Below are 26142 nucleotides of genomic sequence, written 5' to 3'. Positions count from 1 at the left end.
GCGGTCTACGCAGATAATGGAATTGAGCATGCGGTCTACGCAATCAAAATATGCGGTCTACGCAGATAATGGAATTGAGCATGCGGTCTACGCAATCCAAGCCATACGGTCTACGCAAGTAATGAAATTTAACATGCGGTCTACGCAATCCAAGCCATGCGGTCTACGCAAGTAATGAAATTTAACATGCGGTCTACGCAATCAAGACATGCGGTCTACGCAAGTAATGAAATTTAACATGCGGTCTACGCACTCAAGACATGCGGTCTACGCAAGTAGTGAAATCTAAAAATGCGGTCTACGCAATCAAGACATGCGGTCTACGCAAGTAATGAAATTTAAACATGCAGTCTACGCAATCAAGACATGCGGTCTACGCAAGTAATGAAATTTAAACATGCGGTCTACGCAATCAAGACATGCGGTCTACGCAAGTAATGAAATTTAAACATGCGATCTACGCAATCAAGACATGCGGTCTACGCAAGTAATGAAATTTAACATGCGGTCTACGCAATCAAGACATGCGGTCTATGCAAGTAATGAAATTTAAACATGCGGTCTACGCAATCAAGACATGCGGTCTACGCAAGTAATGAAATTTAACATGCGGTCTACGCAATCAAGACATGCGGTCTACGCAAGTAATGAAATTTAAACATGCGGTCTATGCAAATAAAGGAACGTACTATTACACAGTATAATCGAAACAATTTGTAGGGCTCACAAAGCATGAAAAGGATACGGGGCGGGACATTCTTCGCACGCATCGAGCGTTGCTCGCAGAAGTTGTGGCCTGAGGTCAACTCAAAGGTTCACGTTTCAAAGGTGTGCTTTCCCGTTATTGTGAGGGCGTCCAATGACGCGGCTGACCCGAACAAAGATGCGGAAGGGCGTTAACCGCAAGGGGAGTTTCACCGGTATCAATTCTGATACTTGGCTACCCTGCCATTCTACGTTTTATTTCCCTTTTTACTAGTAGTTTAAGCACATTGCACTGCCTCAGGCAGGTTTATTTTTCTTTCTCAAAATTCACACACTTTGCAAAACATGTGATGGGGAATGAAACGAATCGTTTTATTCAAAAGATGTTGCATTTGTGGATTTTCTGTGCATCGCATCGCAGGGTTTCACACCACAATGTGAACGAAATTGAACTCATTTTGGAAATTCGCCATCGTAATAATCAGGTAGTGAACCGACTTACAACTCGACAAGCAAAACAAAGCCATGACACAACCAAACAAGTGTGAATACAACTCGATAAACAAATCAAGAGCTCAAAGAGAGCGAAATACAACTCGATAAGCAAATGTTCAAAAACTCGACAAGCAGACAGGCGTGGTTCCGTAAGAGTCTACCGCCGGGGAGGGGGTTGGAGGTGTTGAAGTTCCCCAATTCTTAGCATAAACAGCACAGGAAGCCAGGAGGAAGCCCACCGGCACGGTGTAGGGACCACCGGCTGCAAGGAGTGGCTACCGGCCGTATGTCTGTTTTGTCAGCAAACTGAAATGGCCGGTCGGCATATTTTTCTGGCCGGTCGGCATATATTTTTGGCCGGTCGGCACTAAACGAGGGGAACCACCAGAATGTTGACACCTGTCCCCCCACTCAACTTTATCTCCTACAAAAGATCCCAGCTTCGTAGTTTTCCTCATTTTCACACTGATTTGCTCCAATGGAAGAGTTTCTTGCTCAAAATCTCACAGCTTGGATTGCTAGCTTGGATTGCTAGCTTGGATGGCTCGAAAAAAGTGAATTTCCGGGGTTTCGGCATAAATGCACTATTCACTTTGAGTTGTACCCCGTTGCATCTCCCGTTTTTTCATGCCGCGGCAAGATTTTGGAATCCGGTGACACATGTCTTTAGCTTCGCCGGGCAAGAGATGTGTCCTACCTTCGAAGATTTCCGAGCTTTAATGGAGTCCGAACGCGACGAGGAGCTCCTGCCCCAACTTAATTTTGGTCATGCCCAATCCTTAGGGCGCATGTGCGGACTTAGTATGCGCGATGCTCGGTCTCTGATGGGCGACGGGATGTTAGACATTCCGAGTTTGGCCAATCAATTTTCTGATGCTGGTGATCGCAGCAACCATCATCGGCAAGGCTCCCGGCGACATGCCCTCTGCTTGTGCATGCTGTCTCATTTCCTGTTCATTTCGGGCTCTGGAGGGGCTAGTGTCCGGCTGATTGAAGTTGCCCAAGGTCTGAGAGAGGGCAAGAGCTGTATTGCCATGGTTCTGGCCGAGACACTAATGGGCTTAGACGCCTTTTACCATCATGAGACGTGCAGATTGGCGGGGAGTCCACTACTACTACAGGTAATATTTCCCACCCAATCTCGCATTTCTGTATTGCTCACATCACTCGGCCTTCGAGCTCAGTCTCTTCTCACAAAACCCCGTTCTCACTTTTCTCTCCTCGTACATCTCTCTATTCTTTAATCTCTCATTTTTCAATCCCTCCCCAGGTGTGGTTGATGGATAAATTGCAGGTTGTGGACTCCTGCCCAGCATATTCAGCTCGCGGCTACTTCTTCCGGCATCGTCTAGTCAATGCCTTGGATGAGGAATGGTGGTTCGCTTGGATGTGTCACTTGTCCGCAGACCGTATTGCTTGGCGGTGCCCTTGGTTGAACCTTCCGGCAATGAGTTACAACATGCCTCGGCAGACTGGGATTCAACTGGTTGGTCTCACTCATTGTGTATTCTATTTCCCATTTCGGATTCGACGCCAATTTGGCCATGATCAGACTTGCCCGCCAGAGGGGATAGAGTATCCTGCTGCATTTCCAGCCCGATGCGCACAGCTTGCTTGGCAGGCCACTGCGTGGAGGATGAGAGAACTCCTGGCCCCCGCTCCTACTTTCAGTTGCACTTTATCTGACGAGTGCATAGATTGGCTCAATGAAGAAGCACAGATCGGGCCCAGCTTGGCATCAGCGGCTTCGACCAGCTCTGGGAGGGGGCGCAGGAACACCTGATTTGACCATGCCCTAGATTTATTGCTTTATTAGTGCTTTCAAGTTTTCTTTCCTGAATGTAATAAAAAAGCAACTTCAATTGTCTGTAAGAGCAGGAGAGCTCTGTTTTGAAATCAATGAAATTAAAAGTTCTGGTACTAAGAATTTTCCACTTTGGTCCAAAAATGGTCAAAGTTGTAAAAAGATTATTTGAACAAAGTCAGCTTATATTAAAACTTTTCAAAAACATTTTTTGATGTGGATCAGAACTGGACACGCCTGAGATCTGTCGCTTGAGATGCACAACCCCAGATTCCTGCAACTGGAAAGTTGCCCCTAGTCTGAAAAGCCTCGCAGCACTGCATGGCAATGGAAAGTTGCCCCTAGTCTGAGTGGCACTGCACCGGAGATTCCAATGAATGCTGATGGACAAAGATGGCTGAGATGATCAAATGGACAAAGTTGATCGGGGAAGTGTTGTGGCTGAACTTCGGGATGAAGCTGTCTACGTATCCCAAACATGGGAATCAAGCCTTACGTAGTTCCGGCTTGGGTTCGCTCAAGTATTTTCACTCTCCTTTTGTGCTCTAACTTTTGCCAAGGCCGCCCTTTGCGGGTTTTCAGCCTTGCGAGCTCAGTTTTTATATTTTCTAATTTTTTTATGCTCTAACTTTTGCCTAGGTCGCCCTTTCGGGTTTTCGGCCTAGCGAGCCTCTCAAGGATAGTATTTCTTCAACTTGTCCATATTGATCGGTTGAGAGAATTCTAAGCCATCTAAGTCCATCAGAACCACAGCTCCGCCCGACCAGATAGCTTTGATGATGTAGGGACCAGTCCAATTGGGTCTGAACTTGCCCCTTGGGTCGTGGATGGGAGCTCGGTTGTCTTTGAGTACCAAATCCTCTTCCTTTAGATTTCTGGACTTAACCTTCTTGTTAAAAGCCCGAGCAATCCTGCGCTGATAACTCTGAACGTGGTACAGTGCTTTCAGTCTTCTTTCGTCAAAGAGCATTAGTTCCTCGAACCTGCTCTGCTGCCAATCTGCCTCAGCTATCTGACACTCGGCCAATTCCCGTAAAGACGGAACTTCAATTTCAATAGGTAGAACAGCCTCCATTCCATAAACTAACGAATACGGAGTTGCTCCGGTAGAAGTTCTAATCGAAGTTCTATAGCCCCACAGAGCAAACGGCAACTTATCTGGCCAATCTCGATAGGTCTCCACCATTTTCCGCAGTATATGCTTAATGTTCTTGTTGGCGGCCTCAACTGCTCCATTGGTTTGCGGCCGATACGTAGATGACTTATGAAAAGCCACGTTATACTTTTCCAACAAGTCGACCACTTCTTTCTTAAAGTGGGATCCATTATCCGAGATGATCTCATTTGGCACCCCGTAGCGACAAATAATGTTGTTTCTGATGAACTTTGCGACGTGCGACGCTTTCAGCACCGCGTATGATTGGGCCTCGACCCACTTTGTGAAATAATCTATCGCTACCAGGACATACTCATGTCCGTTCGACCCCTTCGGGGTAACAGCTCCGATCACATCGATCCCCCACACGGAAAACGGCCACGGGGAAGTCATGTTGTACAACTTGGATGGTGGGATATTCATACGGTTCGCATGGATCTGGCATTTGTGGCACCGCCGAACAAAGCCGATACAATCCTCTTCCATGGTCGACCAGTAGTAACCCTGCCTAAGGATCTTTCTGGCCAACATTACTCCATTCATGTGTGCACCGCACTCTCCTCCATGGATGGCCTCCATTAGGCGCTTCGACTCTTCAGCTTCTACACAGAGCTTATGCATTCCCAGATGACCTCTTTTGTACAGCTTACCTCCGCAGATGATGAACTGAATAGCCATTCTTCTAATGGCCCTTTTATCCTTGGCGCTTGCCCCTAGCGGATACGTCTCCTTTTCCAAGAAGTTCCAAATATCGTAATACCAGGGGTTGTCGTCTTGGGCCTCATCTATGGCGGAAATTGACTCGTATGCTGGCGCAAACTTCTGATCAATGATGACTGGACGCATCCGGACTCCCGACGGGATGTCTATCATGGAAGATAGAGTTGCTAACGAATCTGCAAACCTATTGTTCTCTCTTACGAGGTGGGTGAAATTTAGTTTCTCGAACCGAGGAATTAACAAATCCAAGGTTTGGTGGTAAATTATCATCCTTTCCTCCTTGACCTTCCAGTCTCCTTTTGCTTGAGACACAACAAGGTTCGAGTCCCCAATGACGTCTAACCGTCTTACCCCTAGCTCTAGGGCTGCTTCCAGACCAGCAATACATGCCTCATACTCTGCCTCATTGTTCGAGACTCTGAACTGGAGCTTGAATGCTAAAGGGATACGGGAATCGTCAGGCGCTATCAGCAACACCCCTATCCCATACCCATACTGGTTTGACGCTCCGTCAAAATACATCGTCCAAGTTTCGTCCTCGATATGCAGAATGGCTTCATCTGGGAATAGGTACTCAACCGCTTCATCCCCCTCAACCGGGTGGTCGGCAAGGAACTCCGCTACCGCTCTCCCCTTCACCGACTTGCGTGTTACATACTTCAAGTCAAATTCGGAAAGCAATAGCAACCAACGAGCTAGCCTACCCGTAAGTGCTGGTTTCTCGAAAAGATATTTGATGGGATCCAAACGTGAAACCAACATTACAGAGTGAGCTAACAGGTAGTGCCGCAGCTTCCTGGTAGCCCATACCAAGGCCAAGCAAGCCTTCTCGAGCGGAGTGTAGCGGGTCTCGTAATCCAGCATTTTTTTGCTCAGATAGTAGATGGCCCTTTCCACTTTGTCTTCTGACTCCTGTGCGAGCATGCAGCCCATGGTGGTCTCAGTTACCGAAAGATACAATATCAACGGTTTCCCCGGTTCTGGCGGCGACAACACAGGCGGGTTCTGTAGATACTCTTTGATCTGCTCAAAAGCTGCTTGACATCGGCCGTCCCATTGGAATTTCTTTCCTTTCTTCAGGAGGCCAAAAAGTGGTTCACAAGTCAAGGTTAATTTAGAGATAAACCGCCTTATGAATTGCACTTTACCTAGAAACCCTCGCACCTCCTTTTCAGTCATTGGTGGTGGCATTTCTAAGATGGCCTTGATTTTGGAAGGGTCGACCTCGATGCCCCTTTGCATGATCAGAAACCCTAGCATCTTCCCTGCTGTAACACCAAAAGTACACTTCTGGGGATTCAGCCGCAGCCGAAATTCTCTGATCCTTTGAAAAAACTTTTGTAAGGCGGTGTAGTGGCCCTCTCTTTCTTTGGACTTGACAATCATGTCGTCCACATACACCTCGACCTCTTTATGGATCATATCATGCAATATTGTAGTTGCTGCCCGTTGATAGGTAGCTCCTACGTTTTTCAGCCCAAATGGCATCACTCGATAACAATATGTACCCCACGGGGTAGTGAATGCAGTCTTCTCCCGGTCTTCGGGCGCCATTACTATCTGATTATAGCCTGAGAAACCATCCATAAACGAAAGCAAGGCATGTCCTGCCGTGAAATCTATCAGTTCATCAATGTGCGGCAATGGAAAGTCGTCCTTCGGACTGGCCCTGTTCAAATCTCTGAAGTCTACACAGACCCGAATTCTGCCGTCTTTCTTCGGCACCGGAACAATGTTGGCCAGCCAAGTCGGATACTCAGACACCAACAGGAAGCCTGTATCAATCTGCTTGGTGACCTCTTCCTTGATCTTAATGGCCCAATCAGGGCGGATCCTCCTGAGCTTCTGTTTGACAGGTCGGGCCTCGGGATCAAGAGGGATCCGGTGCTGTACAATCTCAGGATCGATTCCAGGCATGTCTTCGTAGGACCACGCGAAAACATCTTTGAAATCTTTTAACAAAGCGACTAAGCGCTCGCGTTCCTCAGAAGACAACGTGGACCCGATCTGGACCAGCCGCGGGTCCTTCTCAGTACCAACATTCACAGTAGTGATTTCATCCATTAAAGGTTTAACAAATCTTTCCTGCTCTTGATCAATTAACCGTTGCAAAACCGGAGGAATTTCTTCCTCGTCGTTTTCATCAAAATTTTGAAAATCCTGATTTAAGCAATAAATCAAAGGCACAGAAAAATACTCCGAAACCACATCCACGTCGTTCTCATTAAATACTTCCGAGCCGTCGGATTCCTCTGTTACAACAGACTCAAAAGAAAATGAAAAAGACGACCTAGACAGGACTGTGGTATCCGGGTTATCACCCCCGGGAATATCGGACTCAGACTCAGTTGAGCTGGAATCTGATTCCGACGTACAAGATTCGGTAGAATCAGATTCCGGCTCACTACCTGACCCGGTGCTGCTTGATAAAAAGCCTTCTTCATATTGCTAGATGAGAGAAGGTGCGATGGATGCATCCAAAATAGCTGATGGTAGGCCCGCAGCCGCTTCATTCCCAATCACACATACCGAGGAGCTATCCCCCAAGCACCTCTGTTCGATCGGAGGATCTGACAGCAGACACGCCAGCGCTGCCCCCATTTCATTTTCAGCGTCCTCGGACTGTACCTCCTTACTTTGCTCGGCCTCAGCCGATAGATCTGCCTGCCCTTCGGCAATGTCATCCTCAGGTAACTGTAAATCAAAAAAAATTTCAAATCCCGGTACGCGCTTCTTCTCCGCGTTGAGCCACGGCTCCGGGAAGCCACAGAACGGAAAGTCCTCCCCCTTCCGGACGAAACGTCCGTTCAGGGTCCCCCGAATGGGCTGGTGCATCAAGTCAAAGGGCTTCCCCATCTGTTTCGCCCTGGCCCTTCCGGCCATTTCCCTTCCTTTCCTTATCCAATCCTCTTTGGTGGGTAGGTAGCCCAAACCAAAGGTATGGGGGTTATGTGGCACTTCGGTCGATGCTGCGGCACCTTTCCTACCGCTCTTGCCTAATCCCATCCCGGGGATGTGCTGGAGTTTGTTCATGAGATAAACTGCTTGGGCACTGACATACACCCCTTCGTTAGCTGCCATGATGTTCTGTACAACCCGAGCCTCGGCCAAGGTAAAACCCGATATGAACACATCTTCTATACCGTGCTCAATTTCTAGAACAGGCGTAGATACCTCTGGTGGTGGATGAATTGATGAGTTTCCAAAAACAATGGCTACTCCCTTCCCATAGGGGTATTTCACCACTTGATGTAAGGTAGAGGAGACCGCCTTTACCTGATGCAGCTACGGCCGTCCCAAAAGCAAGTTGAACGTTGCAGGAACCTCCAAGACATGGAAATCTATCTCGTGCTGTCCTGGCCCAACCTTTGTTTGAATCTTAACTGTCCCCATTACCTCCCGGCTTGTGTTATCATACGCCCGAATCACCTGGGCCGTTGGTATAAAATCCGCGACTTTCAAACCAATCGCATAAGCTGTCCTTGCCGGGCAGACGTTGATAGCGGATCCCGTGTCGACAAGTACCACAGGTATCCATTTATCCCTGCACTCCACAGAGATGTAGAGTGGCTTGTTATGGTTCGTACCCTCGGGTGGTAGTTCTTTGTCAGAAAAACTCAATGCCGGGGAACTTCCTCCCGAAAAGACTAAACCCACCAGCTGCTCGGGCGTGGTGTCTATGGACAGCTTTGCCTTGTCCATGGCTGTAAGGACGGCTTGTCTATGTACTCGAGAAGCCATAAGCAGTCCCCAGATGGAGATGTCTGCTTGTATCTTTTTCAATTGTCTCAATACGGCCTCATCTTCGAGTTGCTTCTCCTTTTGTTTCTCTGCTTCATTATCTTTCCCAGACACCTCCGGCTGATCTAGGTGTGGAGGCTTGAAATACCGTCCACTCCTAGTCATGTGATCGACTTCGCCGATATACCAGGTATCATCTGGTTGATTACCTTTCCAATCCTCGTCCGTGTGGGCAAGACATAGATCGTCGTCTTCCCACCACATACCATCTACGACTGACAAGCATCTGTCTGGTTCTGGCACAACTGTCCCGATACTCACAGTACCTTTTATCCCTATGTTCACAGCATCCTCCATTTCCGTACTTGCGGCGGTTTCGACCTCTACGTGGCCTTTTGCTTTTCTGATCCTCTCAGAATCCTCGAATCTCTCTTGTTCTGACTGTGTCAATGCAGTAGATTGCTCACTGATCCCTATACTTAAAATGCTCTATTCCCGAGCGAAACTCTCGACACCGGCGCTCTCCGGCGATGTATTCTGCTTTTCGACACTCCCGGCCGTTGTTGACATTCCTGCCCCTGCCGGGCCTTGTTCTAACTGGAACTCCCCTATTACATCCGGCTGATCGTCTAACCACCCCGTGGCCTCTGCTGATTCTTCATCATCATACCAATTGATGGCTGAGTCTTGGTCATCATGAAATTGGGACTTGACAACATCCTTTTCCACGGCTGTCAAATCATCCATTCCCTGTCCTGAATTGTCCCCTCGGATTACACACAGCTCTCCCCCGACTGGAAATTCGACATTTGTTCTATTCTGGTCCACTGGTGAAATGTAGTCATTCGGACTATAAGCATTCCCAACATCATTCTCAGGCTCCGCGGACCCTGGTTTGACAACCTCTTTCCTGTTCTCGATGGTCACCACCACTGGCTTGGGTTGGGTTATGGAGACGTCCGTCATGCACAAATCGGTGCAATGGGGGAGGAAAACTTTAGGTTTAGGCAGGTAGGAGGGTGTGATGTTGATACTGGGATCGTAGGATGCGACCCCAGTGTAGATGAAGTTGACTCTTTTGGGTGGTGGAACTTAGTTATGTGCGGGGAGAGGATTTGTGGTAACATTAGGTTTCTCAGGGGGGAGAATCACCCCATTATCAATGAGATCTTGAATCTCATGACGTAAACGAAAGCATAGGTCAGTGTCATGACCATGCTGCTGGTGGAACGCACAATATTTGGCTGGGTTGTGGGTGGCGGGTAGTCTTTCAGGTAAGGGCCGCGGCTCTAGGGGCTTCAGATGCCCTTTTCTGATCAAAACCCCCAAAGCCATGGACAGGGGCATATAAAGTGGAGCGAAGGTTCTGGTGTTTCTGGGAGGGTATTTGGCTGTTTGCGAGTTGCTTCCGGACGCGCCGGAGAATGGTGTGGCTGCTGTATTTCTCGGGGAAGGGTTAGTGGTGACCATACTCACTTCGGAGGTCCTGGCAGTCGTAGCGCCACTCGGGCCTGCGTTAGTACTACGATTCAAATTTCTGCGGGGTTGATCACGATCATTATCAATCCAACCTTGTCTCAAGGCGTCCTTGATCTGCACCCCCATTTCATGCAAATCAGCAAAGGTGGGAAAGGGGACTACAATCATCTTTTGCATTAGCTTCGGCTGAAGATTGCGCACAATCATCCGAATCTGGTCTTTGTCTGTGGGTCTCAAGGTCATCATTGAAGCCTTAGCCCGCCATCTAGTTACAAACTCTGAGAAGCTTTCCTTGGGTTCTTGCCTCGTTGTCTCGAGATCCCGGGTCGTGATCTCGATTTGTGTGTTATACGAGTACTGCAGGATGAAGGCCTCAGCCATCTCGTCCCAATTTTTCTTGACGTCGTCCTCCAACTTGGCATACCATGCGGACGCCACACCCGACAAGGTACGGCCAAATAAAGACAGCTTCTGTAATCTGGTGAGGCCCATTGGCCTTAAGACGTCTGAAAACAGTCGCAGGTGTACCATGGGATCCTCAAACCCGTCAAAACGATCAATTTGGGGCATCTTAAACCGATCTGGCAGCGTCACGGCTGTGTCGATGTACCCATCTCCAATGTCCGGAATGGACTTCGCACCTTGAGATTTCTTGAACAGCTTTTCAAGCTTGTGCATTTTTAACGTCATGGGGTCTACCTCAGACTCAAAGGGAGAATCCGATACATTAATGGGAGTGGGTGCCTTGGATTGTTGAGGCGGAATCGGGGGTGGAGCCGGCCCCGTTGGGATGTCTGTATCTTCTTGGACATTCCGGGCGTTTGGTGTCTCCTCGGGTATTGGAACCCTTAATGGAGGAGGGATTTGCTGCGAAGGTGATGCCCCAGTTTGCTGTTGCAACCTCCCAATTAAATCCGCTTGCTCGCTCATAACTGTAGCCTGTTGCCTGGCAAATTCTGCCTGTCGGGCAGCATCTTGCTGCATCATTTTCATGCTTTCCTGAAGTTGGCGCACCATCTCCTCTAAGCTAGCCATACTGTTCTGCTCTGGTTGAATAGCTGATATGCGTTCCCTCTCTGTGGGTGAAACGGGATCCTGATCCCTACTGTACACAGGTGGGGTAGACGAAGCCCTCTGTACTGACTGTTGAACCGATATCCTCTGCCTAGTTGCTTTCCGTTTAGTAACCGGGGGTAGAGAATGGTACACTGGTTGTCCTTCTATCAGATCCTCAGATCGATGGAGCCGGCGACCTCTGATCCAGAGTGCTTGGGGAATGTCTACTAGGTTAGACGCAATGATGCTAAACTACCTAGCAAAAAGATAAATAAAGCAATAAATAAACCAACAACCGGACAGCACAACAGCATAAAATAAACAAATAATATACAGTCGGATTTTCAAAACACATAGTCGATAAGCCGAGCACACGGTTCCCCGATACTGATCACTGTTCTCAAAATCTCTATTCCCAATACTGAACCCTGATACCCGCAGATAACTGATTCTCTTAAAACTGATACTGATGCCCTCAGGCCTGATGCCCAAACTTACAAACTGATGTGTTCATTTCCCTGCAGAAATACATTTTGAAAGCACATAGCAAGTAAAGAGAGCCAAAACACCCCTATGTTGGGGTAGGGTTTCCCTGTCCTATTTTGTCAGGAGCTAGGGTTTCACTACGCACGCAGCGGTTTCAAACAACTTAGCATCGGGTAAGCAACCTGTCCTAGTTTGGAATGGTCACTATGGTTCCGAATATGCACTAGGTCGAATGGTCAAAAAGGGTGCCCCGGTAAAACCGGGGTTTGTGTTCCCATACTGTCAGAGCCCATAGCCGGTCAGCCTTATGGACATGCCTTGACAAGAAAAGCCTCCGGCAAACCGTTCAGGAATGGCAGATGGCAAACACTGTGTTCCTAGGCGCACCAATGCACATGCAATGCAAAGAAACACATAAATGAGATCAAAACAGGATATCACGAGTTTGAGTCAAGCCCTCTAAGCTCCCCAGCAGAGTCGCCAGAAACTGTAACAAGCCCCGCGCGGGGGGGGGAACCTCGCTACAGTTCGGACTCTCGATTTTTGTGTCACGGTTCTTAATCTGAACCAAAGAGTCCAAATCTGGCAAATCGTTTTGAGAAACAGATTTTTGAAAAAGTAGTGCCAAACATGGACTGCTTTGCCAGATACAGAGTCGCCACCTAAATATTTTTAAAATGGGGAAATTTAGAAAACCCTGACTCGGTGCCGAAGGCCACATGTCCGTCATCACCGGAGTTGTCTCGGCTCGGGAGCTTGGGTACGATCGGGGAAGGTCAGCTATGAGCACCCCCTTTCGCCCGGTCCGAAGACCGGCCTCTATTAACCGTGATATCCAGTTTTGAAAAACGTTTATGTATTCTTATTCCGGTTATTAGCCTAGAATTACTATGTTATGCACACAGCAAACAAGTATAGACCAAATTGCCCAAATTGGAACAAAACATTCTATGTTCATTTTGAAAATGGTTTGCTACTCGCAAGTAGGCTAAAATGCAGGTTTTGCCACCCTCAGGTGGGCTTTTAGAAAAGGCGGTTTTGCCACTATCTAGTGGGCTTAAAACAAATAGTTTTAACGCATTATCCCAATTTAAGCAGTTTGACCTCCACCCACAGGCATTCAAGCAATTTATCTCACGTAAACACTTAGCCGCATGGCAAGCATACTTTTATGGCAACATTCACACGCATGTTGGATGCTAAAGCATAACCACTTACATTGTACTCCGTGCCAAAACAATAAACTAGTTAGCAAATGTGCGTGTCCTAGTTCATGTTATTTTGCCTAATGCAACACATACAAGATGCAATTTTAGTTAGGCTCGGTTAACCTACGTATGGCATATGATATGCAATCAACTGTTTCATGTATTCAATTTTGGAGTTTAAAAATACGAATGCGGTTAGTATGATGTACCAAGCCCGGTGCATGCCAACAGATGCATGAATGCACGCATGCATATCATAAGGTATGCTAATCTCAAAAATGCCCTAATCTACCATTATAAGCAGATAAATAAAAGGGAAGAAAGAAATGGGGATTGGAAGACATACACACACTCACCCACACTTATTACATGTTTACCCTCACTCAGAGGGTTCGAATTAATATTACAGTCCCAAAATAATGAACAAATAAAATTATTACAAAATTTCTCTAATTAATTAAAAAAGGAAGCAAAAGGAAAGAAGAGGGTGGCCACAGCCTCTGCATCGGGGTGCGCGGATGATGCATGCTCGAATCCGTCCCCCCCGGAAAACCCGTACTATACTCTTGTCGCCTCTGTTTGTACTGCCTTGTCTTTCTGAAAATTGCCAAAGTACTGGAACAAGCTCCTTGCATTCTGCAGAGCACCACCGGCCAGACAGAATTGCCACTGGCACTTCAAAATTCCCATCGGCACTTTATCGGATTCATCGGCATTCCAGATAGTGCCGGTCGGCACTAAATTCTGCCGGTCGGCAGAAACTTCCTGCAGAAGACAATTTGACAGCAAACAGAGAACAGACAGTGCATAGCATGGAGTTTTTAGACACATGTAAGCATGGTCCTACTTCTTATCATATTTTGAACTCAAAGAAGTATGACTTTCGATCCTTGAACCATCAATGGTACATGGTGGGTCAAAGGATCGAATTTGCCATTTGATATGAAAATGCATGCAACAAACAACATGAAAACCGGGGCCTTATCAAGTTGGAGTCAAAGGTCCCGATGACCGGGGATCAAGGCACATTACATCACTTGAAGTATGAATGGTCCTTGACTCCCACACTTGGTTTGACACCCCAAACCAAGTGAATGCAATGCATGTAATGCTCACAAGCCTCAAATGTATCATGCCACCAAGATGTAAAACACAACAAGCAATATGCAACTATCATGACAAAATGTATGATACCAAGCACACAAGATACAAACATGATGCAAACATGGAGCAAATTGACCATGGGATTGATGTGCTACAAAGCTTAATGGAACAAATATGCAACAAACATGGAGCAAGCATGCAAGAGGGCTTAAAGTGGCAAAGGGGCTGGCCCTCACCCTTCTCAAAACAGTGGCCAAAAGTGCTCAAAATGATGGACAATCAACTCATGCGAACAAGCAAACTTATGGTCCCAAAGCTAAAGCACAAAAGGAGACAACTTACCCCCACCAACATGACCATTCATGGCATGATTAAGGCCAAGTAAAAAAAAGAATTTGTGCATGGGAGATAGGACCCCGAAAACTCCTAATATGGCAACTAAAACATCCCCCATGAAGCAAATACACTAAGGCTCATTCTTAGGCATAAGAGGACACACCCTCAAGACATGAAAAAGGCCATGCATGCACACATGTAAGCATGATTCTTGGACTAAAAGAAAGTCCTTAGATGATATTAAACCATGAGGGTAGTCACAAACATACATGCTAGAGGCCATCATGCTCAAAGCTTTTAAGCTAAAATACAAAGCAACCCTAACAAACATGTCAAGCATGGCTAAATGGATAACCAATAAACCTTAAGCATGGAAAAACATCACCAAGAACTTCATGGAACTAAGCCAACTCTCACAAGAATCATGGCCTAACCATGATGTGCACTTCTAAGCAAAGTAGAGCAATACAAAACAAGTATTACAAGCATGCAAGGAGGCACAAGTTTGACCAAAAACAGAGATTATATATGACCTAACATGCCTAAAAAAATGCTGAAATGAAGCCAAGAAACAACAAGCACACATGCTATCCTCTTGAGCCCGAAAAGCAAGGAAACAAAACCATAAAGGGAGAGCGGTGTCCCTCCCCTATGCAAGACTTCAAACCAACTTTTTTGACACTAAAATACACTGATTTTTAGTGATGAAAAGATCAAAGTGCTGAAGTGAACAAAACCTTATCAAAGAAGCACCAAAATAGACCAAACAAGGCCTATGAGGATGAGTTTGCACTCTAACCACAAAGTGACCTTAATGAAAGTGCTAGAGCAGGAAAATATGAGCCTTTTTTATGTTATACACAAGAGCCAAAACAATAAACAAAATAGGTAGAAAACCAATGCAAGTTTGGGGAATAAAAGGGAAGATGCTCACCCTTGAAGAACCCTTGAAGAACAAATGGTCTCGCCTCCTTCTTTGGATCAAAACCAGTCCAAAACTCAAGAAACAACTCCTCCAAGTCCCTCAATCTCGGAATAAGGTGTAATGGTGTGTGTAATGGTGCAAAAGTAAGGTAAAACACACCTTTTGGGCCAAGAAACACACACAAGAAGGGAGAGGGAGAGAGGTATAGAGATAATATGTATATATATCTCTAAAGGCTGGTTTTTGCTTCTGTTTTTCTAACCTAGAACCAAGAGGAAAGCCCCTCTCTTATAGGACTCCCTCTTGCAAAGCTTATTCAACAAGCTTGGCTAGAGGGAAATCCCTCCATACACGTGTATGGAGGGGAAAGGAGTTGGTGCCAGCTATCACAGCTGGCACAAAATATCTCCATAAAGTGGAGGAACAGTGGTCGGCTGCCCAAAAATGTTATTTCGGCAAAAAACAGTGCCGACCGGCAACAAATTATGCCGATCGGCAATAAAGTGTGCCGACCGGCAAACAAAAGTGCCGATGGAAGAAAAAGACCAGCCGGTGGCCTCCAGCCACTGCCGGTGGTGTATGGGGATGTCTCACAAGGCATTCCCTGCCCCTCTAAGGCAAAACAAAAGTGTTCGGTGCAAAACCAGACACTAAACAGTCGAGTTCGGGGATCCTGAGGCAAGGCGCGCGAGCCGAGACCTCCGGGAACTCCAAACGAACACAAACAAGGATAATCACCGAGTGTTCAAACGGTGACGTCCAAGTCTTGAGGACGGTCAAAAATGGGGTGTCTACACTTGGGCAATCTCGATCAACCGGACGTTAGGTCCTCCCAAGTCCGAGACAAACAGGAAATGAGATAACATGCACAAACAGAGGGCATGTCACCGAAAGCCTTGCCAATGATGGTCACTACAGTCGCCAGCATCAGAAAACTGACAAATCAAACTCGGAATATCTAACATTCCATCACAAATCAAAGATCGAGCGTCGTGCATAGTAAGTCCACACATTCGCCCTAAGGCTTGGGCATGGCCAAAGCGAAGCTGAGGCAAGATTTACGCATCGCGCTCGGATTCCATCAAAGCTTGAAAGTCTTCGAAGGTAGGACACACCTCTTGCCCGCCAAAGCTAAAGACATGTGTTACCGGATTCCAAAACCTTGCCGCGGCATGAAGAAACGGAAAGTGCAGCGGAGTGCGACTTAGCGTGAATAGTGCATTCATGCCGAAACCCCGGAAGTTCAGCTTTTCCGAGCCGTCCAAGTTGGCAATCCAAGCTGTGAGATTTTGGGCAAGCAATTCTTCCATTTGGAGCAAATCAGTGTGGAATTAAGAAAAACTACGAAGCTGAAGTCTTTTGTAGGGGATAAGGTTGAATGGAGGACGGATGTCAGCATTCTGCTGGTCTCTGCCATTTATGGCCGGCCGACCAAGTATAGTGTCGACCGTCCACTTCAATTTTCGTCCCAACTTCTACCTACTCTCTCTGTATTTTGCTGCATTATTTTCCTTGTGAGAAAGAATGTAAACACTTTCGTTGTGTAAATAGTGTGTAGTGTTGTTACTATTTATTGTTGATCATTTTATCCTAGGAGATAGATGTCCACAATCTGAAAGTACCGTGGAGAGGACGAATCTGTGTTAAGGACACAGTGTTAAACACTGGACTTGATCAAAACTTCGTTCGAGAAATTAATAAAGTAAGTTGTTAATTTATTTTCTGTTTTATTATTTATTTATATCATATTTTGATTTTGTTTTTGTAACAAAATAAAAATCTGTTTTTAATTATTTATTTTTATTTACTGGTTTGATTTTTGTAATCAAACAATCTCTCTCCTTTCTTTTATTTCTTCTGTATTCCGTTTGTTGTTAAGTACACAAACATAATTTATTTCATTAAATACAGTAAAGATTGTCCAACAATCTTAAGACAGATTATTTTTTGGTGTCTTCATTGTATTTAATTTTCTGTGCTTTCAGAAAATGATATTCTGGTTAGAAAATACAAATAGTAGTAATATACTGTCTGATAAATACTAGTAATATACTGTTTATTTTTTTTGACAACTAGTAGTAATATACTGGCGTCATTAACAATTGTAGAATATTAATTTGTGTTACAGAAAATTATTGTGGTATTTTATTTTTCTAGTTTTAGTAACAAGAAAAATAAAATTATTTTGTGTTATAATTTATTTTCTGATTTTAGTAACTAGAAAATTAATTTGTGTTTTAATTTTTCTGATTTTTGTAATCAGATATTATGTCTACTGCAATTGAAACTGCAACTGAAAATGGTACTCCAATTGTTACACCGACTCCAATCTCTATCCAGAACCATGTTCAAGTTCTTATAAATCATGGAGAAAAATCGAAAAAATTTAACGGCACTGAGTTTAAGAGATGGTAGCAGAAAATGCTATTTTATCTTATAACTCTAAATCTGGTCCAGTTTCTTTGTGAAGAGGCTCCAGTACTTAAAGAGGGTGAAAGTAATCAGCAAGTTGTTGCCGCTATAGATGCTTGGAAGCATTCTGATTTTCAGTGCAGAAACTACATCCTTAATGGCCCTAACAACATGTTGTATAATGTTTACGGCCCTCTAAAAACAACAAAAGAATTGTGGGGTTCTTTGGAGAAAAAAATACAAGACAGAGGATGCCAGCACAAAGAAATTTGTTGCCGGTAAATTTCAAGACTTCGTTATGGTAGTAGACTCCCAAACGGTAATTTCTCAAGTTCAAATTTTTTAATTAATTTTGCATGATATTCATGTTGAGGATATGTCTCTGAGCGAGTCTTTCCAAGTCGCTGCGTTAGTGGAAAAATTACCACCGGCTTGAAAAGATTTTAAAAATTATTTAAAACATAAACGCAAGGAGATAATCATAGATGAATTGATTGTAAGACTATGAATTAATGAAGATAATTGTAAGGCTGAAAAGAGGAATGGTAAAAACCCTATTGAGTCCAAGGCTAATATGGTTGAACAAGTGCACAAATCACATAACAAAATGAGAAAATTTGCTGGAGATGGTCCTAAACAAGATGACAACAATAGCAATAAGAAGTTCAAAGGAAAATGCTATAATTGTGGCAAGATCGGACATCGAGCTTCTGATTGCTGCTGCCCTAAGAAAGATCGCGGAAGTACAAGCAAGAAGACTACCAATCAGGCTAATGTGACAAAACTTGATTACATCTCTGACGGGTAAATGACATCAATCTCTCTGTTATGGTGTTTGAGGTTAATTTGGTTGGAAATCCCAAGGAATGGTGGGTTGACATTAGGGCAACTTGACATATTTGCGCGGACAAGAAGATGTTCACTACTTATAATGAGGCTGCAAATGGTGAGCAACTTTTTATAAGAAATTCTTCTACTTCTACTATGGCTGGACAAGGAAAGGTGATCTTGAAGATGACATCGGGGAAAGAACTAACCCTCAACAATGTGCTGCATCCACCAGACATCTGAAAGAATTTAGTTTCTGATTCTTTATTAAGTAAAAATGGTTTTAGGCTTGGATTTGAGTTTGATAAATTTGGATTAACAAAGAGTGGTGTGTATGCTGGTAAATGATACATGAGTGATGATCTCTTCAAGTTGAATGTAATGATAGTTTTACCAAAACTTGCTATTAATAAGAATAACACATCTTTTGCTTATATTCTTGAGTCGGATTTATGGCATGGTAGATTAAGACATGTAAATTTTGATGCTTTGCGTAGATTAATTGGTTTGGATTATATACCAAAATTTGAAATTGATCCTAATCACAAATGTGAGATTTGTGCAAAAGCGAAACTAACTAAAGCTCCATTTAGATCGGTTGAAAGAAAAAACGAACCTCTAGAATTAATTCATACTGTTGTATGTGATCTGAAATTTGTTCAAACTAGAGGAGGCAAAAAGTATTTCATAACATTTATCGATGATTATACAAGATATTGTTATGTATATTTACTTAGAAGTAAAAATGAAGCTTTGGAAATGTTTAAACTCTACAAAACTGAAGTTGAAAATCAATTTGGTAAAACCATTAAAATGGTTAGAAGTGATAAGGGTGGTGAATATGATGCAACATTAAATGAATTTTGTGCACAACATGCCATTATTCACCAAACTACAACACTCTATTCTTCACAGCAAAATAGAACTGCTGAAAGGAAGAATAGAACTCTTAAAGAAATGATGAATGCCATGTTACTAAGTTCATGTTTACCGCAGAACTTGTGGGGGGAAGCAATATTGTTTGCTAATTATGTTCTTAATAGAATACCTCACAAGAAAATTAACAACACTCCTTATGAATTGTGGAAAGGTCGACCACCTTCCTACAAATACTTAAAAGTATGGGGGTGTTTGGCAAATGTAGAAGTTCCTGTTCTGAAAAAGACTAAAACAAGACCAAAAACAATGGATTGTGTGTTTATTGGTTATGCTGAGAATAGTAGTGCATATCGGTTTCTGACTTATAAATCAAAAATACCTGATATAAATGTGAACACTATTATAGAATCAAGGAATGCTGTGGTTTTTGAATATGTTTTTCCTTACAAGAAAGGACATGAATTAAGTTCATAGAAAAGAACTTATGATTGTACACTAAGTCAAGAGACTAATGACAATCAAACACAAGAGACTAATAATGGTCTCGACCAACAGGATTTAACTGATGATGAGCCAAGATGAAGTAAGAGAGCTAGAACATCAAAATCCTTTGGTCCAGATTTTCTGACATACCTGTTAGAAAATGAATCTCAAAGCTGTAAGGAAGCAATGACATGTCCTGAAGCACCTTTGTGGAAAGAGACTGTTAATAATAAAATTGAATCCATTATGCAAAATCATACTTAAGAATTGCTGAAACTTCCACCCGGTTCTAAATCCCTTGGATATAAATGGATATTCAAGAGAAAAATGAAAGCAAATGATTCAATAAACAAGTATAAAGCAAGACTTGTAGTAAGAAGTTACAGACAAAAGGAAGGTCTGGACTATTTTGACACATATTCCCCCGTGACAAGAGTAACATACATCCGCATGCTTATTGCTATAGCAACGTTGTACAATTTAGAAATACATCAAATGGATGTTAAGACAGCTTTCTTAAACGTTGATTTAAATGAAGAGATCTATATGGAGCAACCCGAAGGGGTTGTAGTGCCAGGGCAAGAAAAGAAAGTTTGTCGGCTTGTAAAATCTCTTTATGGATTAAAACAAGCACCTAAGCAATGGCATGAAAAATTTGATCATGCTATGCTTACTAATGGGTTTAAGATAAACGAATGTGACAAGTGCATCAATGTTAAGAACATTGACAACGGTTATGTCATTGTTTATCTTTATGTGGATGGCATGCTTATCATTGGAAGCAGTCAAAGCATGATCAAATCAACAAAGCAAATGCTGAGTAGAAGATTTGATATGAAAGATATGGGGGTTGTAGATGTAATATTAGGAATGAAAATTACTAAAACATTTGACGGATATGCATTATCTTAATCACATTATATTGAGAAAATTCTTGGTAAATTTATCAAGGATGATATGAATGTAGCTAGAACACCTGTAGACATCAGTCTTTATTTATCGAAAAATAAAGGTGATGCGGTGTCTCAGTTAAAATACTCCCAAATCATTGGAAACCTAATGTACCTAATGAATTGTACTTGTCCTGATATAGCTTAGGCTGTCAGTAAATTGAGTAGGTAGACTAGTAACCTTAGAGAAGACCATTGGAAAGCAATCATTCGGGTTCTTAGATATCTAAGGTTTACCCATGATCATGGTTTGAACTTTACTCGATATCCATGTAGACACCCCATTTTTGACCGCCTTTAAGACTTGGGCGTTACTGATGGTTTACTTGGTGTTGAAAGTTGTGCAGTGCAAAGGTTCGGTTTCTTTTGCAAGGAGAGTCAAATCTCAACCTTACACCCCATTTTGGACCAAAGCTATTTTGAATGGTTTTTAGACTTTAAAACCCTCTCTTTCAAAATATTTTTGAAATAAAGCTCGTATGATGTTCCGATGCTCACATTTTGTTGAATGATGCGTTTTCGATAAACCGAGCAAGGACAAAGTGAAAATGAATGAAAGAGAGATTAAATCTTTGAAAAATCTTTCAAAACACCTTATTTAGGGATTTGGAGTTGAAGAAAAGAAGAGGAGAGGGAAGAAAACTAGTTGAGGAGAAGTTCGGCATAAGTCCGGGTAGGATCGAAACTGAGTGGCTTCACTAAAACAAGCATAACATTTTGTACAGTTGGAATTTTGATGCAAGGCTTCCACCATTGGAAAGCTTACTTCCGGGGCTTCAATTTGGACACAAGATTGATCTGAAAGGAGTCCAGATAAAGGAGTTATTTCCATTTGAAGTTAGACCTGGAAAGCAAAATTTTGCCTGCCGACCAGAAAAACTAGCTGGCCGACCAGAAAAGTGGTCGGCTATAGACTGCCAGGGAACTCCCGCTCCATGCGCGAGGGTGCGAATCGTTTGTTCTTAGCTACTACAGTTCGGACTCATGTCACGGTTCTAAATCTAATCTCACAAAGTGCAATGTAAGACTAATAAATTAGCAAAGAGTCCAAATTCGGCAAATTGTTTTGGAAAACTGATTTTAATAAAGAAGTGCCAAAAATGGACTGCTTTGCCAGATATAGAGTCGCCACCTAAATGTTTTATTTTGGGTAATTTAGGAAACCCTGACTCGTGCCTAAGGCCACGTGTCCGTCATCACCAAAGTTGCCCCGGCTCGGGAACTTAGGTACGAGAGGAGAAGGTCATGCAATGAGCACCCCCGCTCGCCCGATCAAAGATCGGCCTTTACTAACATGATATGTTGTTTTTTAAAACACATGTGTTCTTATTCCGGTTATTAACCTAGAATTACTATGTGATGCGCTCAGCATACAAGTATAGACCAGATCGCCTAAGTTGGAACAAAACATTGCATGTTCGTTTGTGAAAATGATTTGAAGTTTGCTACTCGCAAGTAGGCTAAGTCGCAGATTTTGCCACCCTCAAGTGGGCTTAGAAAACATGATTTTGCCATTCTCAAGTGGGCTTAAAACTCGCATTTCGATGAATTGTTCCAATTCAAGCAATCCAACCTTCATCCACAGGCGTTCATGCAGTTATATCAGTTAAGCAGATAGCCTCATAGCAAGCATGCTAACATGGCAGTCACTTATATACATGCGAGGATGCTAAAGCATAAACACTCACAGTGTACTCCGAGCCAAAACAGAGAACTAGTTAGAAATCATGCATGATCCTAATTCATGTTAAGATGGCTGATGCAACATATGCAAAAATGCAACTAAGATAGGCTCAGCTATTCTAAGAAGTCATGTGAATGCAACTTGATAACATGTTGTTGAACACATATTCAATTAAATGTATTGAAATACTATGCAGTCAGTATGATGCGCCGAGCCCGGTGCATGCAATACAGATGAATGGATGCACGCATGCAAAGCATAAGTATGCTAATCAAAATATGCCCTAAAACTAACTATCGAAAGCGGTTAAGTAAAGGGGGGAAAGAAATAGGGTTGGAAGACATGCATCACACACACACACGCTTATTACAACGTTGCCCTCTCGACGGAGGGTCCGAATGAATAAGGTAAGCTAGATAAGCTAAGCTAATTAACTAATCTAATTAAACTAATTAGACTAATTATTACAAAACAAAATTAATTAACAACTCCTAATTAACAAATTATTACAAAACGAATTAATTAATTAAACGCATTAACTAATTAATTACAACACTTTTACATATAAACTAACAGTTTATTCTAAGTTAACAAAAGCACTGAAATGGCCTCGTGACGAGGGATGCACGCATGCTCGGTTGGTTTTGCTCGGAAATCCACTATCGTGCCTCATGTTGCCTCTGTTTGCACTCTTTTGAACTACTGAAAATTGTACTAACTTCAAAGAAGCTTCTGACCCACCTTAGGAACAATCTGAGAGGTGGTCGACTAAGAGGAAAGGTCATCGGCCAAGTATAATGAACATTGGCCAATTTTGTAGCCGATCCGCAGACTTTGATGGTCGATCGGCAGCTCTGATGGTCGATCGGCCAACACTTTCTGCAAACTCTCATTTTGCTGCAACAGAGCACTAACAGAGGCATGGCAGTGTATTTGCAAGAAAATGTGTATGCAACCACACTCCTTATCATGTTCAAAGCTCAAAGGAGTATAGTACTCGGCTCTCGAGCCATCAATCACGCATCTCGATGCATGATGGCCAAGAGGTCGAGTTGCACAAATCAATGTCAAATGAATGCACAAAAACACATAAATGCCTTAACCTCTATCATGCCTGATCAAGAGGGTCGGCGACCGAGAATTGAGACACGTTTCATCACTTCAAGTATGAAACGTCCCTCGTTCCTCGTGTTTGGATTGACACCCTTTCCAAACACAATGTAACACAAGGCATGCACACACAATGCAATGCAACAAGCATGCAAAAACCATGCAATGCAACAAGCATGCAAAAAACCATGCAATGCAACAAGCATACAAACAAAAATGCAATGGCAAGGGCCATGCAACAACATGCAAACAAACATGCTCAATGGACTTAAACCGAATATGGACAGACCTCAGTCATGCCAAAACAGTGGCCATAATGCTGAAATGAAGGCATGAAATGCAAGACAATGCATGCACATGCATTGGTCCATCGACTGGGCCTAAGAGCACAACTCTCAAGAGTGCTTAAGGAGTGACAAATGTGGAAGTGTAACAACACTATAAACTTTGAAATAAGGTATGAAATGATGCCAAATCATTCAAACAATGCAAGCAAAACATGCAAGGGTCTTTAAGCATTAAAGCTAGCAAAGAGGACTATACAAAAGGACATGCAACACATGGCACAAATGCATGAACCAACCATGGATAGAGCTTAATTAGGCCTAAACAAAGACCAAAACATGCTAAGATGGGGGCTCAAAGGTCTAAGCATGCATGCATGCACACTTGGCCACAAACAAGGCAACAATGCACAACCCTTAGAGGCACTCAAAGGGTGAAAGAAGTGGGAACATGGCAGTCCTATATGCTCTGAAATGCCATGTTAAATGATGTCAAATCATGTACATATCACAAATGAAACATGCTATGGTGCCCAAAGCTCAAAGCTAGCATAGACACTTACACTATAACTATGCAATACATGAAGCATATGGAAAATACAACCCAAAACAGTCCTAGAGCATGTCAAAATGATGCTAAAACATGAATGGAAGGAAGCCAAAATAAGATAGCATGGTAAGTATGAAGCATAGAGTATGCAAGGCCAAAAGGGAGGATTACACTACACCTACTAAGACCAAGCATGGAATGGCTTCGCCAACAAAAATGAGAGTTATATCATGGCAAAACAACCCCAAAAACACACTGAAATGATAGCTCGCAAGCTTAGGCATGAAGGCATACACAATTACTCATGTTTAAGGCATAAAGCATGAACCTTCCAAAGCATGGAAATAATGACAAATGTGAGAACATGGAAATTAAACATGCTCTAAAATCACATATAAAATGATGCCAAATCAGGAAAATAGTCAAAGTAATGCATGCTAGTGGCTTCAATACACAAAGCTATTGAGCAAGATTGAACCATGGCTATACAAAGCAATGCATGCATGACCAAAACAACACAAATTAGACCTTAAGCTTGGTAAAATATGGCCAAAAGCTTCTTGGAGTTAAGCCAAAACATGCTAGAATGATGGTCCAAACACATGATGCATGTTAGGCTATTATGCAAGATTACACTACAAGTATGTAAAGCATGCAAGATGCTATCAAACCAACCTAAAACAGAGTTGAGGCATGCTAAAATAACACCAAAAACATGCTGAAATGGAACCAATACATGCCAGACAAACATGCTACTTTGATGAGCCATCTATGCAAGCATGCATGACATAAGGAGAGGGGATGACCCTTTCCTTTTTGAGACCTCAAAACACCATTTCCACCACTGAAATTCCTCTGGAATTCAGTTGCAGAAAGTTTATATAAAGGCTAAAACAAAAGCCTAAAGGGATGGCCCAAAACAAGGCCAAACAAGGCCCTAGAGGGGGTAGACCACCCCCAACACCAACAAGACCTTAAACAATCATTTCAAACACATGAAAATGAAGCTTTTTATAGTTGAGAATTAAGCCAAAATAAGCATGCAAATAAGGCTAAGTAAGCAATGAACATAAAGCTTAAAAGAGAGTTAGTGACTCACCCTTGTAGAACAACTTCAAAGAGGCAACTCCAACAACTTTCTGAGCTAAAAACCAAACTTTGAGTTCAAACAAAACCCTCAAGTACCTCAGCAACAAGAGTATGGTGTTTGAGTCGGTGCTTTAGTGCAAAAGTGTGAAGAAATTACACTTTTGAGCACAAACAAGTGCAAATATAGAGATATATATATATATATATATATCTTGTATCTCAATTTTTCAGAACCTCTGGAAAGGGAGAGGGGTCTCCTTTCTGATAGAAAATCAAGTCCTAAGCTTGTTGAGCAAGCTTGAGACTTATTAAAATCCATCCATACACGTGTATGGAGGATACACCAAGTGACCAACAGCTGGCACCAGCTGGAAGAGAAATATCTGCAAAAGCAGAAAAAGGGGTCTCGGCCAAAAAAATGGCCTATCGACCGAAAGGAGTGCCGACCGGCCAACACTAATGGCAGATGGCAAGAGAACAAGGCCAATGGGCACAAGGCCTGGCCGATGGGCTATAGGGATGGCCAACAAGCCACCCTCTTCCCTCAGAAACAAAACCACAAGTCCTTGGTCCACAACCAAGCACAAAATAGACAAGTTGAGAGGTTCCATGGCAAGGCGCGCGAGACCTTCAGAGACTCCAAATGAAACACGAGCAT

The sequence above is a fragment of the Camellia sinensis genome, chromosome 3, assembly GCF_055761805.1.
Source record: "Camellia sinensis isolate YWXY chromosome 3, ASM5576180v1, whole genome shotgun sequence".
Classification (NCBI taxonomy): Eukaryota; Viridiplantae; Streptophyta; class Magnoliopsida; order Ericales; family Theaceae; genus Camellia; species Camellia sinensis.
Note: the sequence above shows the minus strand (reverse complement) of the source record.